Source organism: Taeniopygia guttata, chromosome 3, assembly GCF_048771995.1.
Source record: "Taeniopygia guttata chromosome 3, bTaeGut7.mat, whole genome shotgun sequence".
Taxonomy (NCBI): domain Eukaryota; kingdom Metazoa; phylum Chordata; class Aves; order Passeriformes; family Estrildidae; genus Taeniopygia; species Taeniopygia guttata.
This window is the reverse complement of record NC_133027.1, coordinates 32,890,481-32,911,853: the sequence shown is the minus strand read 5'-3', so window position 1 is coordinate 32,911,853 and position 21,373 is coordinate 32,890,481. Positions and strand designations below refer to the sequence as shown.

The window sequence follows — 21,373 nt, the reverse complement described above, 5'->3', positions numbered from 1 at the left end:
CAAGCACTTCAGATGGCAGCATCAAGGGCTGGTAGAGGGTGTGCAGGAAACCTCAGATGCTTGACCTCAAACCAATACAAAGAGCCTGGGCAAGGAAAAAATATATTTGTACTTTCTGACTTAGTATGAGTATAACAAATAGCAAATAAATCAGATGTTTTCAAACTTTGATTTGGCCACTTTATTAAACGAGAAAACACTGGAAAGTAATGACAATCAGCATCTGTGAATTAACAGGTATAATCCAGGAACTGTTTACTGCCATCCCTCCCTGTAGAGAATCCATAACTCTTTCAAAGACAGAATTAGTTCCTAAAAACACTTACATTACCTGTTTCAAACTGCTTTTTCCTATCTCCATATCAGCTTGTACTTATTACAAAAAGTATGGCTGTAGTTTATAAACAATGAGCTGAAACACAGACAACCTGCAATGAACCAATGAACGCAGGAGAAACTCTCCCTTCAGAAACATGCAACTAAAAAAGGAAGATTCTTGTCAAAATCTACTCAAATATTGTATGCAAATAAATAAAACCTGTTTACAAGTTCACAGATCTCATTGAAAACAGTAATTCTAAGGGAGGTGACTGAAAGCTTTCTCCTAACATAAAAGATCATGAGAGTCATTTAAGACAATTTTAATAGCAAAGACAAGAAAGCTACTCCAAGAAGTAACACAGAACATGTTTTTTCAGCAACTCCACTTGTTTCCTTGGAAAGATGAGTATAGTGGGTCCATTACTATGAGACAAAAAAACAGTAATTACAACAAAACATAAAGATCATAATCTCAATCTCAAAAAAAATTTCTGGAGTATATGATATAGGAGTAAAATACACTTAAAACCCATAAAAAATTATCAAAGGGCCAGAGCATCTCTCCTATGAAGAAAGGCTGAGGGAGTTGGAGGTGTTCAGAATAAAGAAGGTAGGGCTCCAGGAAAGACCTTATTGTGGCCTTTCCATAAATGAAGGAAGCCTATAAAATGGAGAGAGACTTTCTATCAAGGCCCCTAGTAATAGGACAAGAAACAACAGCTTTAAATTGAAGAAGGATAGATTTAGGCTGGGTGTAAAAAAAAGCAACAAGGTTTGCCTGAAGAAGCTGTGAATGCCCCATCCCTGGAAACCTTCAAGGTCAGGTTGAATGGAGCTTTGAACAACCTAGTGAGGACAGAGGGGTAAGACTTGATCTCTTTTAAGGTCTTCTCCAACTCAAAGCATTCTGTGACTCTAAAATAACCTTTAATTCTTGTACTATTCACAAATAGTTTGTAGCTTCACAGAAGGCCAAGTACTGTAAAGGCTTGGCATCTGGCCAGCAACAAACCAGACAAAATCTGCTATTAGCACTGACAGGATCTTGGCAGAGGGAAAACTGCAGGCCATAACAACTTCCACATTAGCCACATCCTGACCACAACTCAACTCTCTCATTTTTTGGCAAGACACTGCTCACTGTAAGGTTTGAGAAAGTTCTAGGCTTCCCTAAACCTTGGTACAGAGTCATGCAGATGATAGACTATGGACTAATCTTTGCGCAGATTTTGCCACAGCCAAACAGCTTGTTTTTCTTACTACTGATTCAGTGTCTCAAATGGACTGATGCAGCTCCCATAGCTCCAATACTTTTATGAACCATGAGTTACAAGAAATCCAGCTCAAGAACATCACACTCACTTCTTGTTCAGAAAATTGTTAGAAGATTGATATCAAAGTCCAACTGCATTTCACCAACTGATTTTAATCTCAGATAGATTACCTGAATGTTACTGCTCATCCCCACAATGTATAAAATATTATTTATTAATTTAACATGAATGCTGCGAGAAAGTGCATCCCTGCTCATGATTCTATTAAAGCCAACAATGAGTAAAAATTACCAACCAGCAACACCACAAAAATGTTTATAAATTTTCTGCCCAAATGTTACAAAAAACCAGGCTTAGCCAAATGCATATTTTAGAAGTCTGGGACAGCTTTAAGGTTTTCAATAGCAGGTGTCATCATACAGGCAACAGAGCAAACACACACTCTCTGCACAGGCCAAGAGAAGAGAATGGCCCCTGGGGCTGGGAACAGGCACACACAGTCTCAAGCTGATGTGAAATTAAGCCGAAAACAATTTATGCAGAATCACGGTTCCCAGGACCAGCCCTTAAGCATAATTACAAATTCTATACAGAAGCTCATACAGAGGACAAACCACCACAGTCACATGCTAAGATCAGCCTATTTATTTTGGCAAAGAAGCAAGAAGTGGACTTAAGGAAAGCTTTGAGTCAGCTTGTAAATTCAGACACAAAATGCAGCTCAGGTGTTTTTAAATTCAAAACTTCCTGAACAATTACAGCTGGGAGAATGAGCACGGTCATGCTGCCACTGCTATTTCCCAGCTGGGGTTAGGAGCTCAAAGCATTTATTTGTGGCACTTGAGCCTTCATTTCAGAACATGCAAAATATTTTATACAACAAATGAATTTCCAGAGGCTAGGAAACTCATCTAAGAAATAAAACCAGGTCACCAAGTCCTGCCCATGCAATCTGCATTTAATTCAGCTGCAATGGTTTCAATCTAGATGTCCAAGGACTGTCAATCCAGTGATAATCTGATGGTTAGACATTTTTAAGGGAGTAGTGGATCTAAGATCAGACAACAGAGTGAAGCTCTGCTAAATAAAAAGATACTGCAATTATCATGGGCACTTTTTTCTTTTTTAATTACATAGATATTTAGTTTTAATTTCATTTTCCTCTCTTAACAAATATTCAATAATTTAACATTGTGGTGAGATTAGGATCATATAAAAATAATTTTCACCTCAGGAACAAAATGGTAAATAAAAACACCCATATTTATTTTCAACTCTAAGTAACACACTTCTTTAATTTTGTTGCTTTTTAGTCATTCTTAGAATATTTTGAATTAAACTGAACACACTGTAGGGCAAACAAAATATTGTGCTTTCAAAATCAAAGACATCTTATTCAAGAAGACTTGAATGGTCAGTTTAAGATATTTCCAGTTTGGATTTTTTTTTCTTTTTTACTAATTCTGAAGATTTTAACAGTAACCATTATTTCAAAAAAAGGAGAATTTCAGAAACACAGGACATATTTATTTGCACATTTTTTTCAAGTCATTATTTTTCCTGACATAAATCTGAACAATAAGTTTTAAATTCAAGGGATACACCTCTGTTAGCAAATAACACAATACAATAGGAGTAACTGCATAACAGTGAAACAGCAGCACCGAGTGACCAGTGCCCATACTCCACACATCATGAGGGTTTAACTAGTTCTAGTTTGTACCACCTATCTCTAGTCTGGTGCCCCTGACTGCATATGAATTCACAGCTGCAGACTATCAGGTGTTTTTCTAAGGAGCATCTTCCAGGTTGGTTTCATCCAAATAGGATCCAGTTTGGTGCCTGGACTTGCAGCGCCATAAATGCAGACAACCAGGAGGTTCAGTACAATAGTAAACTCCTAAGATGAACTAAAACACTAATGGAGACAACAGCTCTACTTATTCCTTAGCCAGCTACTGATGGTTAACAGCATGAGAAAAGACTCTTGCTCTAATATAGTGACAAACCAGCTTACAGTATTTTTTCCCCTTTTTTATCTGCACTTCAACTTTATTGCCTTTTTTTATCTAGGCTTTATTCTTTAATACCAAGCATGAGTGATCACATAATATATAGCTACCAATCAAACTTCATCACTTAACCAGGAAAAACAGGCTTAAAACAAAGATAGTTGTTTTAAGTAACATAAACTAAGTTTTTCTTCCTTCTTTCCTCCTCAAGGACCGACTATTGCTACTACAACACAAAAATTTTGCCTTAGACCTCTAATGTTCAATACTTTAAATTTATGCTTCTTAGAGTTCAAACACCAGCTAAGCACATGTTCCACCCTTTAGAGCTTATATAATTGTAGTGCTCTCACTCTCTGAACACAAAGTATGATTAAAATGATCTTTAGTTCCACCTCAGTTGTTCCAAGATGCTTTAGCAGTCCCCATCCTGTGAGCCCCCAGCAGGCAGCTCTCTCCAGCCCACCCAGGGGCAATGCACTCCAAGTGCCTGTCAAGCAGCCCTCACCCCGGCTGTGGAAGGAAACAGTGAGATTACTGTTGTCTAATCAAACAGGTCTCAAAGCAAAACATTACTTGCATGCTCAGCTGGTAACTCACCACTGGCTTCCCATCAGATGATGCTGTGGACTGGAAATGTGGAAGCAACAGTAACAGGAATGCGAGTAAGTCCTGTTCCTGCATGTTTCGACATAACCCTGTTCATCAGTCCAAACAAAGGCTTGTTACTCAGCCTACAAATAACTTTAATCAGTGTGTTTTGTATAAAACTGGGGTATAGATCCCTCTCTCTGCTAACTAATCTTACTGCTGCTTGTCAGACAGGAGAGATTTGAATTAGGGCTTTAAGTCAAAAGCACAGCTAGTATTTGCAATTGCACAGACCTAACTGCGTATCGAAAATTCTGTTCCTGTTCCAACATCACATTATAAAAAATAAACTTTTAATTAATTTATGGAAAATATATAAAACACAAATCCAAATTGTTTCAAAACCACACTGAAAGATACTATTAAAAATATAAAAATACTCTCAAGGGGAATGCAAAAGGCTCACACGCAGAAGCTTATAGTTCCCAAATACAAGATTGCGCAATGTTAACTCTTCCCCACAAAACCACAGATACTGCCACCAAAAAAAACCCAAGTAAAGCTCTCTCATCCCTCTGCCAGGACAAGAGGTACCCAGGACAAGAGTCACATTTCCCATTTCTTGGTGTCCTTCTTCCCAACACAGGCAATACGAGTCCCAGCAACAGCAGAAAAATATCTCTGCCAACATGTATGATCTATACTTCTAATCAATTCTTTACTGAGAGGGTGGGGAGGTGCTGAAACAGGTTGCCCAGAGAACTTGAGGACGCTCCATCCTGAAAGTGTGGCTTTGAACAACCTGGTCTAGTGAAATATATCCCTGCCCAAGGCAGGGGGTTGGAACTAGATGAGCTTTAAGGTTCCTTCCAACCCAAACCATTCTATGATTCTGTGTTAAAAATAAACAAAGTAAGTCTGCATGAACATTGAATTACAGGTAGACTCAAGAAGCATACAATCTTTTTGTAGACATAAAAGTTTCCCTTTATTAAAAGCAAAATATTTGATACAGCAATACAGGTATATCTAAAATGTTAAGCCTATTTTCACGATTCAGATTTAAAACTCAGACACTCCCATACCCCATGTTTTTTTCCATAGCTTAGAAAATTTTGTTCAGCATGGTCTGAATTATTTGGACACAACCTGACTTCAGATATTCAAGGCCAATCTAGAAAATCATTACTTTGATCATCAGACAATAAATACAAATTTTTTAACATTTCATAAAGAAGAATGTACATACAGTATTTACCAAACAACTGTATTTTTTGTTCTTGTGTTTGTGCAACATAAAGGGGAAAAAAGGAAAACGTAACAGAACCTCCATCACCAAACCTTCTGGAACTTACTACCAAAGTTTCCTTGAGCTGTTTTATGTCAAGGATGGTTCACATTCATTGTGTTTTTCAGCTGTTAAAGTAGGGCACTTTTTGTGGATCACAGAGATATGGCCCATATAAAATTTTGGATTTAAATAACACTCCTCTAGAACAGTTAAAAATAACTGCTGGTTTGGCAGCCCCTGAAGAGGAGATTACGAAAAAGTAATATTGCAAAGACCTCACACATATGAAATTTATGACAGAAATTCAGCAGAATGGTGCTCAGCAGAAATTTCAGGGTGTCCAGAAATCAAAAAGACTAAATGATTTTTTAATGAGCAAAACTGACAACACAGGTTCAAACCATGTCTTAGCTTCATGCCTACATATACCATGGATAGTCAATACACTCAATATCAAAACCATCAAGAAGGGTAATCAAATGGATTTGCCCATATGAGTGAGGAGGACCAGAAAGCATGAAACAGATACTTCCACTCAGTACTTTTATCTATTTGACATTCTTGAAGAAATTTCCAAGAAACAGGCATAATCGAATTTAATGCAATCTGCTGTACATCATTAGGATTCACCCAGGTGACTCAAAAGGAAAACCCAAACTTAATTAGATCATTTCAGATCAGTTGCTATGAAATCCAGGGGTTTTGTTATTTGGTACATTTAAACCTATTATCCAGTTAATCAATTAGAGAAGAGGATAACGTGAATAGTTCTTAAGCATGCTTCAAAGATATTTAAATCTTCTTATATATTTTCTTTTAATTCTAACACCGCCTGTGATCAAAAGCAGCATGTTTAAAGCCTTCCTCCAATTCTAGAACAATCTAAATCAATCATTTCAAAATCCTTCCCACTGAAAATACATTATTACTAATTTCTAACCTCAAAGACACATCCCTTTGTTCTTCCAAGGTTAAAGCAAGACATCTCCTTGAACAACTTTCCTCTAAATGCTCGGTACCAGCCACACAAAAATTCCATCTGGTTTTAAACAACTCTTTGCCAAGTAAAAAAACAGTAAGGGTCATGTAATGACAGGTTAAGTACATGTAATATTTACATGGAAAACAAGCTGCAGAATACTTCAATCTAGCAGAAAAAGCTATAATACAGTCAGTGGAAACAGAGACCACATAGACTAGAAACAGGAACTATTTTAAACACAATTTTGAAAAATGTTTTGAAGAATTACTTTTAACCACTAAGACAGATTTTAAATTAAGACTAATTTTTTTTTTCTTTCTAGTTTAATATTCCTCTATCTGATTTACAAGTTGTCACATCTAGTCTGAAAAGCCACTTCTTTGGGTTTTTTTTCAGTATACGCACAGACACAGCCAAAGGTAAGAGCTAATGCCTTCTGACAAAAACACTTGAGAACCAGCCAGATTCCTGGCTGATTTCAGCATTTGTAGATATTTCGTAGACTCAGAAATGCTAATGATTTCAACCAAAAAGCCTAGAAAATAGTTCCAAAAGTCACATGTAAAGTCCTCAGGTTAAAAACATTTAATTGACATATTCCTGATTACAAGCAAGACCCTCACCCTGATGATTACAAAATAGCAAACCACAAAACAGTTTTTGATTTTTTTTCATAGAAAACTAATATATAGCTAGTTTTTTAAAGACAAGGAATACAATGCAGAAGAAACTGTACTGCTATTGAAGGAAAGACTGTGAGGTCATGTGAAACTTATCATCAGTGGACCCACAACAAGACAACCTGTTGCTCCCCTTCTCAAGCCTTTACAAAGCACCCTCTTCAGCTTCCTGGACCTGTGGTCTACAGTGCAGCAAGCCAAGTTCACTCAAGTATTCTATTGAGAACTCCAGTCTGGAAGTCTTCAGCACTTCCTATATTCCAGCAAATATATAATTTTTTTTTATTATTTCAGATAGATTTTTTTTTTTCCCCATATATTTTCTTTCACCCAAAATTTGAGCTCCATGGGAGCTTAAGCTACAGTGATCAGGAATTCAATACAAAAGTTAGATATGATTAATTCAAATTCCTCCTTGCAAATAGAAATGTTTCAAATCTGCTTTCATGATGGATATTTCTTCACCTGAGAGCTATCTTGGATGGGCAGGGGGAAGCTAATAGTAAACTCCTCATAGATTTCCTGTATTTCTTTTCTAGAGTAAAAAGTCCTCCTTCAGGATGAGGTTTTGGGTTTGAATTATTCATTGGAACTGAAAAACTAGAAGTTTTTAAATACAGTTGTTTCACATCATCATATGATTAGAGATCTTCTACGGTCATCTTAGAAACAATTCAAAAGAGTGTAAAAGAAACAATTGTGTAGAACGTAAGTACCATGAAGATCCTGGAGAATTATTACAAGTCAGGTGCTTCCTCAGGGAACCCAGAAAACTCCAGTTCCTTTGGTACTGAGACAGCAACAATCACATGGGGTTCAGCCTCCTCCCAGTGACCTACACGAAGTCTTGAGGCAAGAACTCAAGAACAACTGAATTCAAAAAGAGCAAAATGTAGTACTGAGCAGCCCAATGATACAACTTTCAACCCACTGAACTAAAGAAAAAGCCAAACCAAAACACAATCAACCAACAGACCTATTTTACAAAATTCATCAACATATGAATCAGTACCCATCACACCACTTAATGGAGACTCCACCTCTCTTTACAGAGTCTTGTTCCACCCTCCACAATAGCATACCTGACTTCAATTACAGGGAGGTATGTGCTTCCTTTTATTGACTGAAGGACACAAAGTCTGAAGAATTCTCTTATTATTTCTGTTAATAAATAAAAAACATAATAAAACCTATTTCTGTTATTAAATAAAGGACAATAAAAACCATTGCATTTTGGTATCAATGTTCTGTTCAGAGGATTTTCACAACTTCCAGAGTTTCTTCTTTACTTGGGTGATTAATGAAAAGAACTTGCTGGCTATTATGGCTTACTCTAACTTCAAAAAAATGCATACCTCTTGAATAACTCCAATAACTTGGGAACAATAAAGGAAACAAGATTAATCAAATGCCTTCTCAAATGCCTACACGTCCAGTTTCTATGCTGCCTTCATACACAAGGGTGAAACATGCTGGCTAACTTCCCAGTGTTGTGACCTGTGAAGAATACAAATCTAAATTTCCTGAAATAAAAATATCACTGCATGTCTGTTAAGAAATAATAAACTTTTTTTTTAGAAGTGACAAGTTAGCAAAAGTTGCTGACATTAAGTACAAGACAGAAACACAATTATATTTCAAAGGTTATAAAAAAAGCATTTGCTTTTTCAGCTTCCACTCTATAAAACTCATTCAAGTTTTACTGGATGCTACAGTTTACCTAGTTTCTCCACGCATTCAGCAGCTTGTGCTGTGGGATGATCCTCCTTTGATACAGAAGCTTTTGACAGAATTCTGGGAACGTGTCCAGCGTAAAAGAAATAACAGCACAGGAAACCCTAATACACCAGGTGTGGCTTCAGAGATGAAGGCTGAGCCACCCAGGAAGTGCTCTAATAACTACAGTAGCTTTCCTGTAAGCTTCTACCACTGAAGGTGTCTTGAACTAGATTTATACTGAAAAGTACCGGGGAGGTATAGAACAGACAGCTGATTTTTTTGCCTGACCTGCTCTTCTATTGTAGCAGTGGAATAAAAAGCTTTGATTGTAGTATCGTCTTTGATACTTGGCTTCTCCCCTTTCTCTAGGTATTCCTTAGTTTATCTTTTCTCCCAGCTTCAAAATGCCTTAAAAAAGGAAAAAGTTTATTTCTAGACAGAAACTCTCATTTAGAGTTAAAACTGTATTCTAAAAAACTCCTTGCTATATTTCGGACTGCTTTTTGTTTTGGGGAACAGAAGATGCCCACAGCTGCCCATTTTGTCAGTGGAGCTGTGCTAATTCTGCCCTGTGCTGAGCCTCTGAGCCCAACCAGCAAGGCTCTCCCTGGAAGATCAGTCACATCTGCTCAGCCTTCCCTTTCCAGCATGCACCCAGCTCAGCAGCCACTGCTCCAGATCATGCTTTCCCATGTGGCTGCTTCTGCCTACACCATCCTGCTCAACACCAGCATTCATAATTTTGGATGCCCCCTTGTCCAGCCCTTCTGCCTCCTCCTTACACATTAAGCTGCACCTAAAATTAGCCTGAAAAGCAGATGTTCATCTCAAAGCAACAGTATTCTCCCCACTTCCGTTTTTTTCAAAACAGGAAGACCGACTGTTACTTTGATCCAGGAATGTAGTGAATCCACATGCATTTTAGGAGGTAAAAGGCATAGGGCCTTCTTTGTGAAGGTGCTCTTGTCATGGTGACAAGGAGCTTTGCTGACCAGAACAAGCTCAGCACGTTATCATCTGGTGCAAGGACCACTGCAAAAAGTCAAAGGAGTCCCAGCAGAGCAACAACTCACGATAGCCTGCAACAACACAAAATATTCCTTCCTGCTCGCTCGCATGGAGAGCCAGCACGTTCTACTGCAGGGCTTCCCGGGAAATGCTGGGCACACATGAGCAAAGCTTGCCATGACAGGATTGCTCCCTGCAGCAAATGTGCCCTCCACATCACTCTCCAAACCTCAGCCTGATGAGCAGGGTTAACTGTAGGTTGACAGCTTTCAAGTACTTACAGCCATTTCCAATCCAGTGCTAACTGGTATGACACTGGTCATTCTCCACTAGGGAAGGCAGAAAACAAAGAAGAAGAAGATTTTAATTTTGATTAAACTATTTTCCCAGTCTTCAAATTCTGCTTCTACCAGATGTTCTGCCCTGCATCTCTCCACTACCTTTTTGACTAGACACCAAGCCTGGCTGATAAGTAAAGTAAAAGCCAGCATCTCTTTCATCCTCAGGAAACCACACTGATGCAGCCAGTTTTACTTGCTCGATTGTACAAACTCCATTTGCAATCTGTCTTGGTATAAGCAGTCGACAAAGAGCATGCGAAGCTGCAAGCTCATCTGTAGGACTGACGCCATGCAAATCCTTCCCATTGCCAGCAAGTTGTGAAACACAAAAGGCAGGATATCCTGGAAGTAGTGTAAAAAAATTAAAAAAAAAAAAAAAAAAAAGGCATGTGTCCTGGGAATAACTTACACAGAGATTCTTTAGGGGCAGAAGCTGATCCTGAAAAAAGAAGTCTGATCCAGAGGGAGACACATTGTGAAGCTGTCAAAAAGTATCAGCACATGAAGCACCACCAAGGATCCAGATTGCACCACAGCGATCCAGGCAGAATAATGACTGGAAACACACGATGCAACCCAGAAAGCCAATCCAGGTGACATGCTAACAACATCCACTGGAGCATTCATTATGTTCTACACTCTGCTGAACTCCAAATGAATGCTATCATATGCATCTGGGTCAAAATTTGACTGCCATTACATTCAACAGCGGAAAGATGTGATATCAGCTATCACTGAACCAAGGTCTGCATCCCATTACTTGCTATAACCTGCAGTGCCCAAGCTCCACACCATGCCATTCCTGTCCCAGCTGAGTGCAAGTCCTTGGAAGACAGCCTGGTACCTAAAAAAGGGGAAATTCTCCTCAGCTAAAGGAAGACTTTAAAAAACCCCTCATTCTCCTTCAGCATTTTCTTCTGGTTACTATTGAAACAGATGCAAAAACTTTGACAAGAGAGAAGGCACAATAGTTTTCCTTCACTTCCCTACGTATTAGTACAATCTTTTAGCTCATGCTAGAAATACAGCATAGTTCGAACATTTGCAGGAGATGATTGAGAGAAGTGATTTGTCAGAAAAAAGGGGAAAATACATCCTTGTTTTTCAACAGTAGTAACTTGAAGTCTGCTAAAAGACAATCTTCAAAAACAAACAGCAAACTCACCAATCAGCAAACATGGTTCAAATGCTTGCTAATAATACTAGGTTAATTTTTCACAACATAAAATTGTTTTTTCTTAAAATACAGCTATTACTTTACATTCAACTCAGTTCTCCTCTGTCTTTACATGTGTGCAAGTTACACAGCTTTTCCTTACAAAATAAAATTGAACATGTAGGAAGAAAGTCCTCACACAGATGTGCCTTCTTCATTGTCAGACTGGAGATTACTGGTTAGAGTTTTGTGGGTTTGCCTGCCTATAAAATGTTGCACAAAAAATTAGGTCATGAATTTAAAATTAAGCAGCTGATCAAACTGAACAAAACAAAGCTACAGCAGTCTCATGCACAGCTGCACCTTGCCCATTCAAATTTATCCCTTAAGTATGTACAGTGGAAGAAGTAACAGCTCCTTTTGAGAAGGCTCCTGTCTCACCTGGATTCCCCAAAAACTACTTGGACATTTCCAACAAGATGACCAATGGAAACAAGAAGCTGCTAGAAAGAACATGCTGAGTCCTAGAAAAACATAAGCCAATTAGCTTTCATTAATTACCACTAACCACACCTTTGCATACCTTCAGATCTCACTCCAAAATCTTTACCTGTCTTGGGGTGAAATACTTAGCCCAAATTGCAAGGTCTCGCGGTCTTACACCCACAGGAGGCACACCCAGGGTCAGTGCCTGGACATGTACAGGGATCAGGCAGCATCTTACATTTGATGAGGAAAACATGGCTTCAAAGTCCTGCCCAGGCAAGGTAGGAAGGGCAGCCCCCGATGCTAACCTCTTTTGCACAAAAGCAGCTGTGACAGATGAGTAATGCGATGATTGACTCTCACAATTAACAGACAAATACCACGTATAGGTTAAGAAAAGTTTTATAGATTTATAGTTATGTTTTACCCTCTGTGTTGTTATCAAGGGACAGACAGGGTTGGGATATTTGGGAGGGTCGGCTTGTCACTATGGTGACATCTGACATCCAATCAGGATTTGAGAAAGTAAGCACCACCACAGGACAGTGAAGAAAGAGTCGATGGACAGAATTTTGGGAGGGGCTAAAGGGTTAAAAGGTGAAACCTCCATTGTGTGGGTGAATACATGGTGGGGAAAATGCTTTGCTCCCTGGCACTGTAATATTTTCTCTATTCAGTCTTCTGTTGTATTTTTGGTAAGGTTTAACAAAACTTTCTAAATTTGTGAAAAATGAGTAGCTATTTCTTACACAGGCAAAACAGCATTTTTCTTCTACTACAATCTTCAAGTGTTACATCTTGCTGGAGTCTCTTTGGTCCTCTCAGCTCCTCAGACCCACCTAGGCATCACCCTTCAGCCTTCATGTGTTTCTTAAGAAGGTGCTTACCTCAAAATACTCTTCCTCTTCCTGGTAGTTTCCTGTTCCCCTGCTTCCACCTCCTCCCTTGGGCTAAAGCAGCAGTCACTCAGCAAACATGCCAGTGATATGAAGTGCCTTTTGTCTGCCCTCTTCTCTCCCAAAGGAATTTGTAAAGAGATCAGGATTAATACTGAAAACAACTCATCTCAAACAGCTGCTTTGGGTTTTTTTAAACCATATAAATTTTCACTTCTATCCTATGTACTCAAGTAATCAGTACTTATTATTCACTCAAAATCCCAAATTAAGCAAAAACAAACAAAAAATCAGGAAATAATATAAATGCATTTTTTTAAGGCATTACAAAAAACCCCAAACTCTTTCTAAAGAGATCAGTAACTGATCCCAGACTGTAACTGAAGCTGCAAAGGGCAACTTAAAAAAAAAAATTCTATGAACCAACTTTGTATATTATAACCCTTGCTAGGCTGACTACTACATGAACAGACACAGAACTCTGTGGCAACAGAAACAAAGAAGCTAAACTCCAATGGCTGCTAAAATAAACTATTTTTAGTTTGAAGTTAAAAGAAATCTAATGTAATATTTCACAAAAATACATACATGTATGCAAAACTGGAAAAAGCTGCAAGGAATTAAGCTGAAAGAGAATAATCTGCAAGAGCATATGGTCAACACATTATTTGTGTTTGTCATTGCTGCTTTGGTGTTGAATATATATAATTTAGCACATAACCCAGAAATACCCATAGCATCAGATGTTGTATCATCAAAAGACTGCATGTTCATTGATAATAGGAAAGGTTCCTTCAGCCACAAGAAAAGCAGCTACTTAGACCACTGAACTGTAAAAAAACATGTTCTGTGGGTGTTGACCTTTTGAGCAAGACATGACTTGTACAGCATGATAAAAGGCTAAGAAACTTCATGGCTAAGATTCCTCTCCCAGGGTTAAAAAGAAATAATCTTTTTCCTTTGAGCGGATGTAGAACTTTACAGCAAAACACAAAACAAGATCTAAAATTTGTTACAGATTACCATCAGAATATGACACAAAAGGTATTTCAAAAAACATCCCCCACCTAAACAAAGTTTAAAATTTGTTCTTGAATAAATGATACTAAGGTGTAAGATTTTTTTCAAAAGCCCATAGTGCATGTCCAAACACCCAAAGAGAAAAAAATTTAAGAGGATATTCATGCAGTGAACCAAACACTATCTCAAGGTCCAAATAATCCAAGATTAAGTGTCTGACCATACTACTTTCAGGTGTTTGAGAAGATGAAAGAGTATTGTAATGGGATGACAACCGAAGACAGAGATCATCCCACTGTCTGCAAAACCACGCATACAGAATATACAGGAGAGCTTTGTTCCCAAAAACTCCAATTCAACAACTATGATAGCCCACCTCTCTTCTGTTTCCCAAGAACTTTGAAATTTGAAGCAATGCTCTTAACCACGGCCAAAAGAACATCAGCTACTAAAATCTGTAAAAAACATTAGATGCTTTATTTTGGAAAAAAAATCAAAACAGGAAGACTGACAGGCCCAGCAGTACACTCATTGAAAAGCAAGCCAGCAAGTATAAGAGAAGGAGAAAGAGCATCATCCCTGGCATGTCCACATAAGTAACACTCCTTGCTGTACAGCAGAGAGATAGAATTCACTGCAGAATGCCATTTGTGTACACAAGCACCTGCCATAAAGGCTGCCTGCATGAACACTGCCAAGGCTTTAAAGCAATCAGCAAACACTGAAAAAATAACTCAATAGGAGCCTAGAAAATGAGACAAAAATTTATATCATCAGTAGTTTATCTATCTTTGTAAAGGATTCCAGGTAACCAAAAAAAAAAAAAAAAAAATCAACAAAAAAACTCACCCCTAAAACCACAAAATAGACTCATTCTTAGCCCCCAAACCACCACATGTACTAAACCCAAGTGTTTTTATCTTTACACAGTAATAAAAGTACATATAATCCTAGGGCCCTCTGAAGTCCATGATCTTTTACGATCCTCTCCTATTCCTACTCTATGACTCTGCCCTTGTGTATGACTCTGCCTGGGTGCCCCTGCCCACAGCAGGGGGTTGGAACTAGATCATCTTTAGGGTCTTTTCTGACCCAGACCCTTCTGTAATTCTATGATTCTATTAAATTTCCCTACATATACTCTTTATGTCTCTATTTTTCTCTGCAAAGGGCTCTGGAGGCATTTGTCTTAACTTTTGGTAAAGGCAATGAAGGTTACACAGGTCTAAGAGACTGCAAAATAGGTGCAAAAGAGAAAGGCGATGGGATTTTTTGCTTTCTGCAGAGCCAGCCATTTGCACTGGGGTGTGAAGGAGCCCCATGAACATCCACACTACTGGGAAGGACAAGAAGATGCAGCCACTAAGATTTTCTCCTTTCAGGGTGCACTAGTCAATTACCTCAGCCCACCTGCTTACAAAACTGCAACCCAACAGAATTGTTAAAATTGAAGTAATCAAAAATGTTTGTCAGATTCTTCATTCCTGAATGCTCTGCTCCCTGTTCTGGAAAGTTTGCATGACATAAGCAAAGCCAACATCACAAAAGCTCACTGTGCACGGCTAAACCTTGAATTGGATGAGCATCTACAGAGCATCCTCCCCCAAAACCTCCAATGCCTCCCCTCAAACAAGCAGAGTGCCACGATAAGCAGGTTTGGTGCACACAGCCCACCCTGACAAGGCAAAAGGAGACACAGCAAAACTGCCTATCTTTGGCACCGAGGACTTGGTGAAAGAGTTTTATTGCTATCAATTTCCCCACTACAGAGCAGCTGTGATGGACTGCACTTAAAGAAATCAGGAAAGAGCAAAGCACAGATGTGAACTTGGAAGGGGTGCCATCAGCCCACCATAGGCATGATCTCCTGCACAGAGCACACCTAAGGACTGGAGAAGGACATGCCATTCTCACAGAGACCGCTTCTTCCTAAACATGGCTACTACAGGTGATAATTGGCTACTATAAGGTGATAACCTTATAGCTGGGCTCCTTTGGATCTGGAACACTGAGAATGCACCTGGCATGATCAAATCCTTGCTGAGTACATGGCAACAAAGACAATAGAGCAGATAAGAGGGATGGAGCTCTGGACTATGCAAATCTGAGCTTGCTCACAACGCAAAAAGCAACAATATTTCTGTGGCTTCAGCTCAGGCCTGAAGGATTCATAGAAACATTTAGCTATAATTCAGAAGGCTCCTGATATCTTTGTGAAACACAGCCAGAGATCTTGCTAATATGGAAGAGATTTTTGTGAACAACTGGCTTTGTAAATTCTCTACTTCTCTTTTTTTTTCCCTTCATGAATTTGAAATCTGTCCGCTAAGTCTTGTTAATTACAAGGAAAACAAATTTGCTCATGAAACAATTTTCCACTATGTAAATAATACCCTTAATTTGTCTGTTTAACTACCTTTGCAAAATAAATTCAGCAAGCTCTCTTAAGATATATTGCTTAAAAAAGAAAAAAAAATATTTTATGATAAATAAGGCCTTCTGTTGAGCATTTACAAAACCAGGGTTCATTCAGACTTTCAGCTCAAGACTGAGAATTTCTCTTTAATTTCTCTGAGAGTAGATCAAGTCCTAAAAGATGCATATACAAATGTGGCCACCTCAGATCTGGTAGTGCTCATGGCACCTCCATTTGGCACTGCCAGGACCAGATTCCAGTTTGGAGACTGGCCACATTCTGCACAGCAGCAGTGCTGCAGGCTGTGCATACAAAAAGTGAAGTTTCATTCCAGATGCCTCGTCCATCTCTCATTCCCTGGAGCAAGCAGAAACTGCCCTTCATCCACACACTTGCAGAGGAAGAAGAAGCATTCACCCTACAAGGAAGGTCCCTTGGCTTGAAAGAAATGCTTCAGTGGCACAATGCCTGGGCATGACTCGCAGCACAGCCACAGCAGCCAGACACCAACCCACACTTAATCAAGCGTTCATGCATGCCCTGCTGCTGACAGTAGCTGCAATTTAGCTCGCAGAGCTAAATGCCTACGGGAGCAGTAGCCAGCACTGTATCTGCAGGTTAAATGTCATCTGGCTGCAACTCCCTTTTCAGCAGGAAGAAGTTAGCATGTATAGGTGCACCAAGGAGTCCAAAATCAGTTTTTCAAGGCCAGGCTATGCTGTCCAGAGATGGCAACAGGCGTTGCCTTGGAGCTGCAGCACCATGACACAGCGGCAGGACCAAACCAACCCAGCCCTCCTCAGCCTCATAACCCTCTGCTCTGTTTCTGCACACAGTTCAACAAGAACTTGCTTTGGCTAAATCCGTTTTTTTGAGTAGTTTTTTCTAAGATGGGCACCTATCAAAAGACAGCTTTAGCATGCTTTTCTTGATAAAACACATATATTAAATTTATATGGCCATTACTTAAAGTGTCCACGGATTTATCTGTCCTTTTCTTAACATCAGAGCCTCAGTAAAAACCATGAAGGCTGCTGATGCTTCTCATTCAGCTTTGCAAAACTGCTGGGTTTTGGGGGTTTTTCAGTGGAGAGGGGAAGATTTATCTACAGCCATCAGTTTAAAAACTACAATTTTCTGTGTTCTTTATATTGATACAGTATCTATCAGTGCTCCAGAAACACAAGTCTCTGTCACTAGTATTTACTACAAACCTACAACAGTCAGTCATTCCAAAAAAATAACAAAGTAGAAACTTAAATAGATAGCAAGCTATTTTAAAATGTTGCCATTTTAAAATGCCTTCTCATAATTTAAAAAGTGGATACAAAATGAGACACATATGATACTGGCAAGTTGTTTTTTTTTTTTTAATTAGGTGTTTAAAAAGTCCTTTTTTAAAGTGTTGCAGACCCAAGGATGTTGTAACACTAGGACAACTAGGACAAAAGTTATGAAGCCACATGCAGTATACTCTAGAGTAGATAATGAATACCTCAGGTTTTATCCCTCTGATTTTCCTGGTTTAAAACACAGTATGGTTGTACACCTACATTTCCTACAGTATTACAGGCTATACTCCTAAACCACAACATTTTGCTGTCAAATGCAGTAGTTTGCCTCAACACTAATTATTTTAAAACCAAATGCCTTAAGCTGTAACATGAGATGACCAGCAACTGAAAGATTATAGGACTTATCAGAGAAACTGTTCATCTTTTGAGGACTGAAATTGCTTTTTTTCCACATAAGCTCAACCCCGAATATAGACAGCACCTGAAGAAATCATCAAGCTCAAGCCCCTGCATAAGAACAAGTAAAACAGTTTTGAGGCATGCTTTTAATTTATCCTTAACACAAATCCTATTTGACTTTCAAAAACCTTTGCAGAAATGAGATTGCACAACTTTGTTTCTTTCAGTTTTCCTTAAGGCATAACAGATTTTAAGAACTTCATTGAGTCTTTGGTGTAAACTAGTTTCATCTTTTTCAGTACAGTCACTGATAGAAAAACACAAACCACTTCTCACTAAATTTAATACCCTAGCATCTTCCTGTCCCCTCATCTAATTTCTTTCTGCTGGAAATGAGCTTGCCTAGATTTGTGGAACATACCTTCCAAACATATATATTCCTTAACAGCCTGTGGCCAAAACCGGACACATTATTCTGTTAACTTAAGCTGAACTAGTAGAAAAAGCCAAATGCTGAACTTCAATAGTACTGCATCCCTGTGCTTCTTGTGATCCCACGTAACCCTCAGATCTGCTTCCATGGCACTGCTGCCAAGTCGACTTTACCCATCTGCATTATGGGATCTTCTTCCTGAAAATAGTATCTTGTACTCAAATACTGCCTTCAAACTTATCAGAAACCTCTTGTTCTCCAAAGCAGAGCATCAAAAACACAGTCTGAAAGCTCAGTCTCCTTCATATTTTGTGCTAATTCTTTTGATCAAAGATATCCATGTCAACAAGTATAAAGGTGCCAGAACTGCCCCCAGCACCACTTAAACTGATGTTTGATGGTGACTCATAATCATTTCCTGAGAGTTATCACTTAGAGTTGTTATCTCTCGACCTTGTCCCTTTGGTTCAGCTGTTCTCAAAAACTTACTTCAGTTGAACAATTTTCCTAAGAGCAGCCCTACTGGGTCTGACAGCAGGTCTGTTGTCTGCACTATGTCAATGCCTGAAATTAATATATACATTTGATAAAGAATTGACAGTACTTTCCCAACCTATTATCCCAGCACTATGCTCAGCTTGGTGACTCCCTGAGCTACTTCAGGTACTCCACACAAGTTAGCCTTAGTGGGTTTTTCTTCCATTAATTTGTCCGGCTGCTTTTCAAGTCCCTGTAAACTTTCAATACCCACATGCTTCAGAAAGGATTTCCAAAGCTTAACTAACCACACATTGGGTCAAAACCAAAAACACACCACTTCTTTTCATTTTGAACCTGCCAGCTTAATCATATGCTTTCACATTTTGCTCTGATAAAAAGTTAGTCTGTCCTCAACTTTGCCACATCACTAATAAGACTGTCAGAATTTCTAATACCTGAAATCTTTCCTCAGACCAGTGTTATCAAATACCACAAAAATTAGATTGGGTCACAAAGCCACCTCCACCCTGGCGGACCAGGCACAAGGAAGCACTATTTCACCCTCCTTATGAGAACATTGTTGTTAATGGGTCAAAATACTGACCCATTATCAAAACAAAGGCACATGGCAATGCCGGAGGCTGAAGGACACAGTACTTAGTGCAGATTATAGAGGAATCTGACTAGAAATAATGGGGGTGGGGAAATTAGTTCAACTTAGCATTTCTGCAAATACTGACATGGTTTTCATTCAGAAAGCTATTCAGCCTCGCAGGAAAGTTTACTGCCTTTATATTTGCATTGCTGGCTTTATAGTTGTATAGTCAAAGGCATAACTGTGCCTTCACTGAATAGTTTATTAACTGAGACACATTAAAAACCCATCCACTAAAAACACAGTCAAGCAAAATCTTAATTTCTATGTTATTAAAAGCAACATCACAAAAGTTTGGGACTTGTGCTCTGATAATTCTGATAGTTACTGTCCCATCTTAACAACACTGAGATCTTTCTTTTGCAATTATTTTATGAACCATACATTTAAGAGTTAACTTGTGTGTTAGCAATTTTATTATATTTAAACAAATACTGCAAGACATTTGCCTATACTTTTAAATTTTCATAATTAACATTTAAAAAATTAAAATATTTCTATTTTTATTAGGCGCTTTTTTTTCACTAAAAAATAAAGTTAAAAAACACAGATGACATTTAACTCACGAGTTCATCTCCACCCTGTTAATTTGTCACACTTGCAAAAGAAGGAAGACTCAGTCCCGCGGCCAACCTTTGTACTCGGATGGCTGTGAACCCAGTCCATAGGCCGCCCCGCAGCCCGGAGATGCCAACTGAACTGTAAGGAATTAGGTCGCCTCAAAGGTCTGTTCCCTCCGGGAGCACCATAGGGCACAAGTCCCGACGTACTACTTCTCTGCACCTTTGTAAAAATAGGGCTGGCAGTCAGCAGTATTCGCTGAAACAACAGATGACAACCATCCTTTTACAGAAGCAGCCAGCTATTAGTTCAGCTACCTCCATCCTACAGGCCTTGGTGGCATTTACTAGTTCAAAACTAGTAAATGAGAGCCAGGTATTGGGCAAGCACCAACAGTATACTTGCTGCACTGCGGGTCGTATTCTAGACCATTAAGGAGACTGTTTCAAGCTTTCCTATTCAGTAACGGGTGCAAGACAGAAGAACGGGGTATTGGTTTTTAGTTGTACATCACGGTGACACCCGCTGCTCTCCAAACCGCAGCCTGCAAAAGTACTTCAGCAGAAATACTCCAGAAGACGTTTTTCCACTGAACTACCAGTCGTACTGTGTCTGGTCAGTAAAGGCTATAAAAATTTTATTTTCACTTACAAGGACAATCCCACCAGCACAGAAGTGTTTCTGAAGCAAGGAGGGGAGCCCAGCAGGGTTGGAATTTCACAGAGGATGATACTTAAAAAACCCAAACAAACCCACAAAGGAAAGAATTTCCATGACAGCTAATTTAAGGAAGTAAAGCACACTCCAGAGGGATTCTAAGCTCCGGTTCCACAGGTCGGTCCCGAGGTGCGCTGGCCGGAGCGCTCCCCGCCGAGGGCCCGGCCCGCACCTGCCCGGGCGAGAGGGGCAGCCGGGGGCAGCCGCGGCGGGCCGGAGGGCCGGTGCCTCCCGCCGGGGGTAGGAGGGGCGGCGGAGGCGGAGAGGCCGCGTCCTTACCTGCTGATGGAGGTGGTGCTGCTGCGCTCGGCGCCCCGCTCGCTGCCAACCCTGCTGCCGCCGCCGCCGCTGCGCTGCTCTGCGCCGCCCCCGCCGCCCGGCACGGCCCGGCCCGGCCCGGGACGTCACCGCCACAGGGCCGGCCGGGGGCGGGGGCAGCGCCGGCGGGGCGGCGGCTCGGGAGGCCGGCCCGGCCTTCTCTCCGCGCTGGGCTTGCCTGGCGGGAGCCCCGGCCCCGCACCGAGCCCTCCGCGCAGAGGTGGTGCTGAGGGGCTGGCCATGGTTATTTTGTGAGTTGGGTCTCTTCCTTTATTTTTTACCGACGCGGTTGCATAAAGTGTCATTACTGACCGTCGCCCCA

At 39.9% G+C, this 21,373-nt stretch overlaps 1 protein-coding gene across 2 annotated transcripts in view; it reads right to left on the bottom strand.

Moving 5' to 3' along the window:
- MYO6 (myosin VI) overlaps positions 1–21,148 on the bottom strand; it is a 100,829-nt gene extending 79,681 nt beyond the window's left edge. Inside the window, exon 1 of one of the 2 annotated variants that reach the window (XM_030267471.4) lies at positions 21,013–21,148. The gene's annotated coding sequence lies outside the window, so the exon portion shown is untranslated. The remainder of the gene's footprint in view (positions 1–21,012) is intronic. The other variant, XM_030267476.4, reaches the window with a different exon arrangement.
- Between the last annotated feature and the right edge of the window lie 225 nt (positions 21,149–21,373).